A 12500-nucleotide genomic window follows, 5' to 3' on the forward strand; every position below is an offset into this window, starting at 1 on the left:
AAAATGAAAAGAGCAAAGAAAATATAAACAAAGATAACAAAGTGAAACACAAACAAGGCATGAATAATACAAATCGAGAACGAACTGAACAAATATAACACATAACATTTAGAAAAACCTCCGCCACTCGCCACTCGCCACTCCACAAAACAGACAGGATTAAAAATGAAGACAAAAAAAAAAGGTCACGAGGCAGAAAATGCATAACGTTACATTAACTTGCTATACTATGAAATAATAAATACTATGAAATAATAAATACAGGTACGGACGAGCTGGGGACGCGAAAATAACAACAACACGAGAAGAGAAACGAAGAAAAAAGTGAAGAACAAGAAAAGTAAGAATAAAAAAAATAAACTTGATGATGAAGAGAAAAAAAAAAAGAAAAAGAAAAGTGAAGGAGAGGAAGGAAGAGTAAAAGGAAAATTAAATAGCATGTACATACGTGGAAAAATACATTACATTACATCAAATCCTAGGTAAAATGTATGCTTGAATGTATAATAGTAGTAGTAATAGTAGTAATAGTAGTAATAATAGTAATAGTAGTAGTAATAGTAGTAGTAGTAGTTTATTGACCAAATCACAAGTATCACAAAAGATTACAATCTCGTTTTCTTTTCTTTTTTTTTTGTCCAACTTAAATAAAAAAAAAAGAAATAAAATAACGTCATCTAGAAGAGTAATAGCTAAACACAAAACAAGCATTAGAACATAAGGAACACTACACACACACACACACACACACACACACACACACACACACACACACACACAGAATATCTATTGCAAGGGGATAAGAGTGACCAGCTTTCTCGTCTTCTTTCCCCTTGCCATTCCTTTCCCTTTTCCCTCTACCCCTTCCCCTCCCCTCCCCCTTCCCTCCAACACCTCCATTGCCTCAGAAATCCAATTGGGCGCCGGGCCAGGGCGGTGGAGAGCAGCATCACCTCCCAATTTTCTCACCTCTTGACAGGCGGGTATCTCTCTCTCTCTCTCTCTCTCTCTCTCTCTCTCTCTCTCTCTCTCTCTCTCTCTCTCTAGCCGACCGTGGGAAGTGTTTGGCCAGGGAAAGGGAGAGGGAACAAGGAAAGGAGGAGGAGGAAAAGGAAATATTGAAGGAAAATGTAAGGGGGAAGGGAAAAGGAGAGGTATCTCTCTCTCTCTCTCTCTCTCTCTCTCTCTCTCTCTCTCTCTCTCTCTCTCTCTCTCTCTCTCTCTGCTATAATAGAGTTCCCATCCACCCTAACAACACATAAATCAAATTTCTTGTTTGAGTGCGTAATGAGAGGGACGCACCTGTAAACTATGGCCTCTCCCTTTCCTCCACCCCCCTCCACTCCCTTCCTTCCCTCCACTCCTCCCTCTACTTCCTCCCTTCCCACCATCCGTCCATCCCTCCATCCCCTTCCTCCAACACTGTCCTCACCTACTCCACTAACCCACCAACATCTCTCTCTTGTTCCTGCTCGTCTCTCTCTCTTTTGCGACTTCGTGTTCTTCATCTTTGCTTGGGTTGTTAGTGTCGAGTCAATAAGGTTTAAAAGGTCAAATGTATGGATAGGGATGCGTGTGTTTGGTGGGTGTGTTTTATGCTAGGATACTGGGACTGTCACGTGTAGGCCTAATGGGTTCTTGTATTTTCATTTGTTATTGTGTTCCTATAGCGTTTGTGATTAAGCAAATGTGTATAGTAACAGTGTATGGGTGTTCGTTTGTATGTTTAAGTAATATAGTCAGTTTCTCCCTTCTTCCCTCTATTCCTTTCCTTCACCTAATCATTGCAATCTCCTCTCTTCGTATATCATCCTGCCTCGTCTTGTTTTGTCCCGCCTCGCCCTGTCTTCCCCTGACCTGCCCTGCTCAGCTTCTTACCTCATCCTATCTTACCCTCCCCTTCCCTTCTCTCTGCTCTGCCTTATCCTGACTTGCTCTACCTCACCCTGCATCACCTCGTCTTACCCTGCCTTGCCATGTCTTTCCCTGTCTTGCTCTCCCCTGCCCTCTAGTCCTCCCCATCTGATCCCAATTTCCATGACTCTTTTATGAGGGGTCATAACGCCGCGAGCCCCGCTGTTCTGGCCGGAGCGCAGGTTAATTGGGGAATCCTGCGAGGGAGGTAATGACCCAAGTAAGAATGGATTTACTGAGGCGGTGTCCCTCCTTCCTCCTCTAATTCCTCATCCCTCCTCCTCCTCCTCCTCCTCCTCCTCCCTCCTCCTCCTCCTCCTCCTCCTTATTCTTTTTCTTCTTCCTCAGGTGATATATTTGCAAGGTGGAGAGAAAGATATAGTGAAAAGATAGTGAATGCATGTTAGGGGATGAGAGAGAGAGAGAGAGAGAGAGAGAGAGAGGAGAGAGAGAGAGAGAGAGAGAGAGAGAGAGAGAGAGAGAGAGAGAGAGTGAGAGAGAGAGAGAGATCTTCCACACGACAAACCAATTAACTCACCAGTGCTCAAGTAGCTTAATAATGAATGTTGAGGTTGATAAGGAGGAGGAAGAGGAGAAGGAGGAGGAGGAGGAGGAGGAGGAGGAGGAGGAGGAGGAGGAGGAGGAGGAGGAGGAGGAGGAGGAGGAGGGAGAAGGAGAAGACGACCCCTAAAACCTTATATAAATCTTATATAAATAACATAAACTGAGCAGATACACACACACACACACATACACACACACACACCACGTCCCTTTCTCACTCCCTCCACTACACACACACACACACACACACACACACACACACACACACACACACACACACACACACACACACACACACACCACGCCCCTCTCTCACTCCCCTCCCCTACACACACACACACACACACACACACACACACACATCCTCACTGCCCATCACCCATCACCCAAACACACACACACAAAAAAGTCCCACAATCCTCCTCTTCATCCTGCCCAGAAAAGGGAACCAGCGGGGCCTGCAGGAGACGCCCCTCAGGTAGTGTGCAGGTAAACTCGGTCCAGCCCTAATAAAGGCTCAGACGCCACCAAATTCCTTCACTTGTCCTTGATTGGGTGAAGTTTGCTTGTGGAAGACTCAAAATCCTGGCGAGACTACCCACAATTTTCACGTCGTTTGGCTTACTCTTGAATTCCTAGCATTCCTGGACCTCCTCTTCTTCCTCCTCCTCCTCCTCCTCCTCCTCCTCCTCTTTTTTTTTTTTTTGTCTCTCTCTCTTCTTTCTGTTTCTCTTCTCTTTCATTTTTCTTGTATATCGCTTTGTTGTTGTTCTATTTATTCTTGTTGTTTCTGCTGCTGCTACTATTCATCTCCTCCTCCTCCCTCCTCCTTCTCCTCCTTCTCCTCTCTCTTTTCTTTTCTACCTGTTTCTTTTTTTTTTCCCTTTCTTGTCTATTTCCTTGTTCTAGTCACTCCTCCTGCTACTACAGCTACTACTACTACTACTACTACTACTACTACATCGTCTTTTTTACACTTCCTCCTCCTCTTTTCCTTCTTCTCTTCCTTTTGATCTTCCTGCTACCACTACTCTCTGGTTCTCTCATTTACATTTTGTCTTCCCTCCTCTCTTTATTCCTTTTCTTTCCAGTCTCATCTCTCTTAAATCCCCCCTCTCCCTCTCTCTTGTTTCTCTATTTTTTCTGTCCTCCTCCTCCTATTTCCACATTTTTCCTCTTCCACGCCCTCATCTCCGTATTCTTCCCTTAACCGGAGTCTTGTAGCCGAAAAAATCCACTTTAAGGGTCTTTTCGTTCCTCCAGCAGTGTTTCTCTCCGGGCCCTCCAAATTGTCCCTCACTCCCTCCCTTCTACCTACCTTCCCTCCACCTAACCCACCCTCTCTCTCTCTCTCTCTCTCTCTCTCTCTCTCTCTCTCTCTCTCTCTCTCTCTCTCTCTCACGGAAAATACTCTCTAGGTATTTTTCTCGACCCCTTCAGTTTGTGTCGACCCCCAACCCTCCACCTTCACCCCCTCTTCCAATTTAATTACCTGTTCTACTGCTCCACCCTTCTTTCCTAACCTACCTCTATTCCTCCTCTTCTCTTCCCCTTTCTCTCTCCGTTTCTTCCCGAAAAAACAAGAGACAAAGGCCTTCAAAGACACGTTCCCCGCCCCGGCAACACTCCAGACTATGTTCTCACGAGGGAAAAAGTTACCTAGAGCTGGGGGAAAAATGAGCTGCTTATGAGGAAAATTTTTGATCAATAAGGATGTTGAGGAGGAAGGGAGGTTTAAAGGAGGAAAGTGATTAAGGAATCGTCAAGGGGAAACAAGAGGAGGAGCAGGAGGAGGAGGAGGAGGAGGAGATAGTGGTGGTGGTGGTGGTCTGATGTTCCTCCTTTGCTCTCATATGCATGATCCCTCTCTTCTCCTCTTCTCTCTCGCTCCTCCTCCTCCTCCTCCTCCTCCTCCTCCTCCTTCCCTCCGTCATTTCTTCTTTCCCCTCAGCAACTTCGTAGCAAACTTTACTGCATAAATAAATTTCTGCTCCCCCTCTTTCACTACTTTTCCGGGGCTTCACTCTTCTCATTTCCTCTTTTTTTTCTTCTCTTCTTCTTGCAGTTTGTCGTTGTTGTTGTTGTTGTTGTTGTTGTTGTTGTTGTTGTTGCTGTTTGCTTTCATTTCACTTCGCGCTTGAGTCTTTCTCCTAACCCTCATCATCAGTTTTTTCTTTTTTTTCTGAATTTTGCTTTGTTTATCCTCATTTTTCGTTTACCTCTTAATTTCCCCCGTTTTTTTGTATTTCTCGTCTCATCCATCGCATATCTTTATCTCCTCATGCATCTACCACCTCTTCCTCCTCTTCCCTACTTCGTTAATCAGCATTCCTCTTCCTCCAATGTTCCTCCACTCCCTCCTTTTGCTAGTAAACATTTGCCCTTCCATCCCTCCTTCATTCCTCCCAGTCTTGTACCTCCACCACACATACAACTCGTTCTAAGAAGCCTTCACTCACCCAGTCGGCCTCGCTCAATGCTCCTTTAATTTATTGGTAAAAATAGGAGGTAAATAATAAGGATGAAGTTAAAGACGACGGCTCCTTACTCCGCCTGGCAGCTCGACTTAGAATTATCGCTTGCCGGGAGGGGAGGCGAGAGGCGTGTGTGTGTGGCGGCGGGAGGAGGCGGCTGGGGGGCGGGGATGACGCTGTGGGGCAGGAGGAGGAGAAGGAAGAGGAGGAGGAAGAGTGTGGAGTACTAGTGGGGAGTGGTTCATGGGCTCGATCTAAGCCGGGTACTGTCAAGGTTCACAGGGTTCATATGCGGTGGTTCTCCAGGCAGTGAACCGCTAGATTCCTGGAGGCTGGGGGCTGACGAGTGGCGGTGCTGGTGGTAGTGGTGGTGGTGGTGGTGGTGGTGGTGATGCGGTTTCTGCTGGCGGTCATCTCGAGGGCAGTAAATAAAAACGTTGCTTCAGGATCTCACATGCATGCTCTTCCTGCAGACCAGGGCAAGGAAGCTCATTACGAACTCCTAAGTCTTTTTTTCCGTTACTTCATACTCATCATTATTACCACTGCTCGCCTACCTTGTTCTTCCCCCCCCTTGTCCTTGCCTGCGTCCTTTTTCACTCATTATTATCATCACTGCTCGCCTGCCTTGTTCTTTCCCCTTCTTGTCCTCACCCGCGTCCTCTTTCACTCACACCATTATCATCACTGCCTGCCTGTCTTGTTCTTTTCCCCTTCTTGTCCTTGCCCGCGTCTCCTCATCCTCCTGCGTCACGTCTCAATGTGGCCACAACTTTAAATCAAGCCGGTAATTCCTTGTACGCACACCTGCACGCCGCGTCCTCCATTATTCAGACGAACACGGCGCGTCACGTCCCACAGTCACGCTACTAAAACACACCTGTCCCGCGAAGGCTCTACGTGCGAACCATACGCAACGCACCCACTCCGACGCACCCTAACACGGTATAAATCACATGATGAACGTAATATGACCCTTATCGGCGTCTGGGTGTTATCTACGAGGCGTGAAGCGAGCCACGGTACCCAGTCTGGCTCACGGGACAAAGGAATGTGTTCTGAAACGCCTCTAAGCCGCACCGCCACTAGTTCGGAAATGTTCTACTGGTAGTTGAAGTTACACGGGTTTTTGAGGTTTATTTTCTAGATATTGATAATATTTTGTACATTATCAAACAGGAGGATCACTCTTTTAAGTACCCAACTAATCATCAACGGCCTTTGAAAACAGTTTTGGTGACAGAGCGAAGCGTTTCTGAATACGGGACAAGGCCAGTTGATACAAGTCACATCCACAAGCACTCCCCGCCCTGTGTGTGAGATGAGCGCCTCTGTGCCGCCGCCCCATACTCCCGCTCGAAGCCATCTCAGCCTGTAGGTGTAATTTGATCAAAGGGGCGTGGAGATGGAAGGGGCAGGAGAGAGTCGTGAGGGGGATGTGAGGGGATGTGAGGAGTCAAGGAATGGGTAGGGGAGGGAATACTGGGAGCTTAGGATAGGCACAGTTGGGGATGAAGGGAAGGGGTACTGTGTTGGGGGAGGGGGTGAGGGGAGGGAATGAGGGAGGAAGCACGATCCATGAAGCTGGGGAAGGGGAGGAAGAGGTGGTGGTGGGGAGAGGGGAGGCGTGGGTTAGGAGACGAACATGACGTGACACGGAGGAGGAGGAGGAGGAGGAGGAGGAGGAGGAGGAGGAGGAGGAGGAGGAGGAGGAGGAGGAGGAGGAGGAGGGGGGAAGAAGTAATACCTGTAAACTCGTGGATGGAGGATGGGGAGGACAAGAAGAAAAGAGGAGGAAGAGGAGGTAGAGGAGGGAGAAGAGGAAGGGAGAAGGAAGAGGAGGAGGTGACGAGTGGTGACGACTTAAAGTGAAGAGCCTGAAGGGATGAGCGGGAGATGAGATGAAGGGATAAGAGATGCTGGGAGGAAAAGGCGGGAGACGATAACAGGGGAGACAAAAGGTGGATGAACGGGGGAAAGGAGAGAGAGAGAGAGAGAGAGAGAGAGAGAGAGAGAGAGAGAGAGAGAGAGAGAGAGAGAGAGAGAGAGAGAGAGAGTGGTGAAGACAAAACAGACACGAAGGAATGAGAGAAATTGACAGTACAGTAAATAAATAAGGAAATACTAGTCAAACAACACACGATAAAAAAAAATAGTAACAAATAAAACGAAACAAATAAAAATGCAAAGGAGAATAAATTAAATAAACACGAACAGAGCAACAAAAGCACACACACACACACACACACACACACACACACACACACACACACACACACACACACACACGTAAGAGGAAAGCATGAACAACAACCAATCCCCGGGAAATATTTAGAAGCACAAGCACAAAGGACGTCAACAAATTTAAAAAAAAAAAAAAATTACATCCACGAGTACGAGCGAAGATATCAACAAACGCTACAAAGCCAACCTGATCTGCGCGCTAAATGTAGCGAGGATTACCATGAAAAATATATTATGTGATTGACAGACCCAGCATACCCTCATTCCTCATCATGCATTCTCCACTCCCCTTTTTCCCCTCCCCCGATATTCCGTCTCTTGTTCCCTATTCATCTCATCTGCCTTCCTTCCCCCTCATTCATGTCTATCTATCTGTACCTGTATTCTTCACCCCTTTCCCCAGTCTTCTTCCCCTTATCTCCATCTCTTCAATTCCTCCTCCTTACTGATTTCCTCCTTCTCCTCCTACATTCTTCCTCCTCGCCAATTTCATTCTTCCCCCCTACTTCCACTGCTGCATTCCTCCTCCTACGGCTTCGCTCCCTAACCCACATCACTCGCCCACCCATCTCCTCTGTTCCCATCAACCATTTTTCTCGTCTTCTCTTTCAATCCAGCATCATCTGATTTAAGTGTGTCTCTTCCATTAGCAAATCTGAGCCGCCTCGACGCGTCCCGGAGGAGAGAACCGCCCGTACTCCTCGAAACCTGCCCTTCAGTCCCCCTCCATGCCTTCCCCGCCATACCACGCTCCCGCCGCCGACGCTCCTGCCGCCGACGCCCATCACCAGCCACGCTAAACCTCCTTACTCTTCCCGAGCACACGAACTCTTTTATATATATATATACATGCTATTTTTTTTACATGCAACCTATCCTTAAAACCTCCCACGAGACTGCATCGCATCACAATCAAAGGAGGAGGAGGAGGAAGAGAAGGATAAGAGGAAGAGAAGGATAAGAGAAAGAGAAGCAAGACGGACTAAGAGAGAGAGAGAGAGAGGGTAAAGAGGAGAGGAGGAGGAGGGGGAGGAGGAAGGAGAACTGAGTAGAGTAATAAAAAAAGTGTAATAAAAGGAAAAGGATAAGAGAAAGAGAAGCAAGATGGACAGACGGACCGAGAGAGAGAGAGAGAGAGAGAGAGAGAGAGAGAGAGAGAGAGAGAGAGAGAGAGAGAAAGAGAGAAGGTCGAGGAGAGAGAGACAGAGGAGGAGGAGGAGGAGGAGGAGGAGAGGGAGAACTGAGTAGAGTAATACAAAAAAAAAAAAAACTCTAATAAATCAGCATTTTACATAATATATTCGCAATAAATATCAAAAGCTGCAAGTGGATCCCGGAATCATTTTGCAGAGTGTGGAGTAATATGGCAGTCACTGGAAACCCTCCGACTCGTAAATTCACGTCTGATGGAAGTTTGGAAGTGTTGTTATCGATGTACGTCCTGCCCTGGCGAAATATACAGGTCTGTCTGGATACATAATGGATGGCTCGGGTCAGGCAGGTCATGAAGGTCGGATTAAGGTCAGGCAAAAGGGAGGAGGAGAAGGAAGAGACAGGGAACGCCACGAAGAGTAAGAGGAAGAAGGGGTAGGAGGCAAGAGGTGATCATGCAAGGGTGGTTAGCGAAGGCAAGGTAAGGATGAGGTATTTGCATGTAGGGTGGAGGACGAGTGGATGGGTGGATGGGTGGATGGGTTAGTGGAAGGGGGAAGAGGTTAGGGTGTGTGAGTTAGTGTTACAGTTGTTCTCGTGTTGTGAAATATCTGTAAATTGTCCTGTCTCTCTTTCCCTCCCCCCTCTCTCTCTCTCTCTCTCTCTCTCTCTCTCTCTCTCTCTCAGCTCCGCAAAACCATCACACGGACACGAGGCAAAATCTACGTATTCCGAGCGAGCGAGGAAAAACTAATGCCGCTGGAAAATAATGGAGAAAGGATAGAACACTGTAATTCCCGTCCCATTATTGGCCACTTCAAAGGATGGAGTGAGTGGATGCATGCTCGCTCTCTCTCTCTCTCTCTCTCTCTCTCTCTCTCTCTCTCTCTCTCTCTCTCTCTAATAAAAAAATCCTGCATGCAATCACTATTTCTGTTCCCTCATGGATGAAGTTTTTTTTTCCTTTTTTTTTTTCCATATCATTTTTAGAAGTTTTGGCTTGGAACACTCTCCTGATGATGATGATGATGATGATGATGATGATGATGATGACGATGATGACCCTTGCAAACACAATCAGTGATAAAAAAAAAGCAACAACAACAAGAATCCATTGAAATTACCGATTGAATAAACAATGGAAGAGTAAAATAAAAAAAGGTTTGCAAGGTGGATCTTTGGGAATACAAAATACCTCTCTCTCTCTCTCTCTCTCTCTCTCTCTCTCTCTCTCTCTCTCTCTCTCTCTCTCTCTCTCTCTCTCTCTCATCCATCCATCTCTCATTCTTCCTCCTCTCCATTTTTTTTTTCGTCCCCACTCACCTTCCTTATCTCCCTATCCTCCCTTCCCTACCTCCCTACCTCCCTTCATTCCTCTGCAGCAACCGTTGGCCAAACCTGAAGTATGACTGACTAACTACGTGTAACAGGACACTTGTATTTTTAGTATACAAAGATAACTGTATGGTATGGATGGGCTTAAAAATAAAAATGCAGGTAGTTCTCTCTCTCTCTCTCTCTCTCTCTCTCTCTCTCTCTCTCTCTCTCTCTCTCTCTCTCTCTCTCTAATACTGTAGCTAGTGTATGGCGGTGTAATTAAATCAAATGGGTCAGTTAGGACGTTAAAGGTCTGTTATTGATTGAAATCGATTTGTATTCATTTGTAGCAATTGTATGTTGCATGTTCGCATAGGTTTCTGTGACTTCAACTGTTTTTAATAGTGATTTAATTTGTCTGAAACTATATCATGTTTTAGACAACAACAACAACAACAACAACAACAACACAATAATAACAACAACAACAACTGCTTCTCCTCCTAATATTATAACTACTACTACTACTACTACTACTACTACTACTACTACTATCACTCTATCCAATGAGACAAAGCAATCTTATCCAACCCAGTCTCATCCCGACCACCTAACTGAAGCTCGCAATGACCAACCAATGCTGAGGAGGTGAAGAGGAGCCAAGTGTCACCAGAGGAGGCGGATATTCGTACTTACAAAGGAGAAAAAACTCAGCCCTTCCTCTCTCTCTCTCTCTCTCTCTCTCTCTCTCTCTCTCTCTCTCTCTCTCTCTCTCTCTCTCTCTCTCTCTCTCTCACGTTCATCCCTTCACTGTCTTACCTGTGGGAGAAAAAAACATGGATCAGTGAAGGTTTGGGTGATTAAAGACGTAGCGTAAAACATGAGATTTATTATAAAGAAGCAAATATGATGCAAAAAAAAGAGATAAAATAAGAAAAGACGCCATCACTTGTGTCTCTTTAGCTAAGCAGTAAGACACGTTACAACTATCCCTTCTCCTCCTCATTGTTCCCTCTCTCTCTTCCCTCTTCCCTCTTCTCTCCTCCCTCACTCTCCCTCTTCCTCACCAGTCCCCGACCAGCCCACGTCCGTCCTCAGAGAAAGATTAAACTACAGTAATGGTCATAATCGCCACGTCTCCTGCAATTTACAGCCCAGAGTGAGCCAGTAATGACACACAATTTGACTTGAAGCAGCCAACCCTCCCCCAAATTCCCCGCAACCCTCCTTTCCTTCTTTATTCCCTCCATCTCTCTCTCTCCCTCCCTCCCTCTCTCTCTCTCTCTATTTCTGCCTCCGTCCATCCACCTGGCCAGCCGTCACGTGAAGCACCCAGCCAACGTACCACCCAACGACCCAGTCAACTAAGAGTACCAACCTTAACGAAACTCAAGAATATCGAAGTTACGAACAAGGGGAGAAAAAAAAGTGACAAGATGCGGAAAAGCGAAAATCTTTAGAGTAAAAATTGCGTCTTAACACAGCCACGCACTACGTAGATCAACAACTACGAACAATAAAGGGCTCCCAGAATTTCCAGGTGCTTCATAAAACACCTCGCATGTTCCCGAAGCTCCAGACACAGCAGCAACAGAGGAGGAGGAAGAGGGGCAGGAGGAAGAGGCGAGGACAAGACTAGGACACTGGCATAGGAGGGGATGACAGGAGGAGGAGGAGGGACAGGAGGAGAGGGCAAGGCTATGAGGACACGGGCGCAGGAGGGGATGACAAGGACGAGACAACACAAGGGAGAGAGCAAGAACATGAGAAAGTAATACATGGTGTCGGAACAAAACAAGGAAGGTAATTCAGATCACTGATACAAGCAGACAAGGAAATGCTGACAGCTGTACTTGGTTGCGAGGTGGAGGGAAGGGGGGAGGAGGTAGAGGAGGGAGAGAGGAGGAAGAAAGAGGAGGAGGAATATCATAACACAGAAGCTGGAGGAATATTGTGTAAACGTGGAATATTGAAGCGAACATTTGCGGTGGAATCCTGAGAGAGAGAGAGAGAGAGAGAGAGAGAGAGAGAGAGAGAGAGAGAGAGAGAGAGAGAGAGAGAGAGAGAGAGACAGACAGAGACTGCGCCATGCACTCTCCCATTTCCGTCACTGCCGTCAGCTGTACACCACACACACACACACACACACACACACACACACACACACACACACACACTACGTATTCATACCAAACGGGGCGTGGCGGTGGAGGAGTGTGGCGTGAGGAAAAAATACGAGAGAGAGAGAGAGAGAGAGAGAGAGAGAGAGAGAGAGAGAGAGAGAGAGAGAGAGAGAGAGAGAGAGAGAGAGAGAGAGAGAGAGAGAGAGAGAGAGAGAGAGACGAGACGAGACGAGACGAGACGAGACGAGACGAGACGAGACGAGACGAGACACACACACGAGACACACACACACACACACACACACACACACACATATACACATCCAGATAGGAACATATATGCAAAAAAATATACACTGACATTATCGGTAAAACTACACACGAGGGACATCAGATGCAAAACCGATGAGGAATCTGGATAAGTAATTTGGAATCCGTGAAATGAGAGTAAAGGTAAATAGCGAATGACATACCGGAGGAGGAGGAGGAGGAGGAGGAGGAGGAGGAGGAGAAGGGAGACAGGTGAAGGTAGTGGAGAAGGTGGAGGAGGGTGAAGCATTGGACAGGTGGACAGGCCAACAGGTATGGGAAGGCAGGAACACGCGGGAGGTATGCCAAGTGAGTTTCGCTAATGAGATAAGGTTCCCAAGTACACAGAATGCCTATAATATGTTGATGCTGTGTGTACTTGTTTACAGATAACCTACACCTC

Source organism: Scylla paramamosain, chromosome 9 (assembly GCF_035594125.1).
Source record: "Scylla paramamosain isolate STU-SP2022 chromosome 9, ASM3559412v1, whole genome shotgun sequence".
Classification (NCBI taxonomy): Eukaryota; Metazoa; Arthropoda; class Malacostraca; order Decapoda; family Portunidae; genus Scylla; species Scylla paramamosain.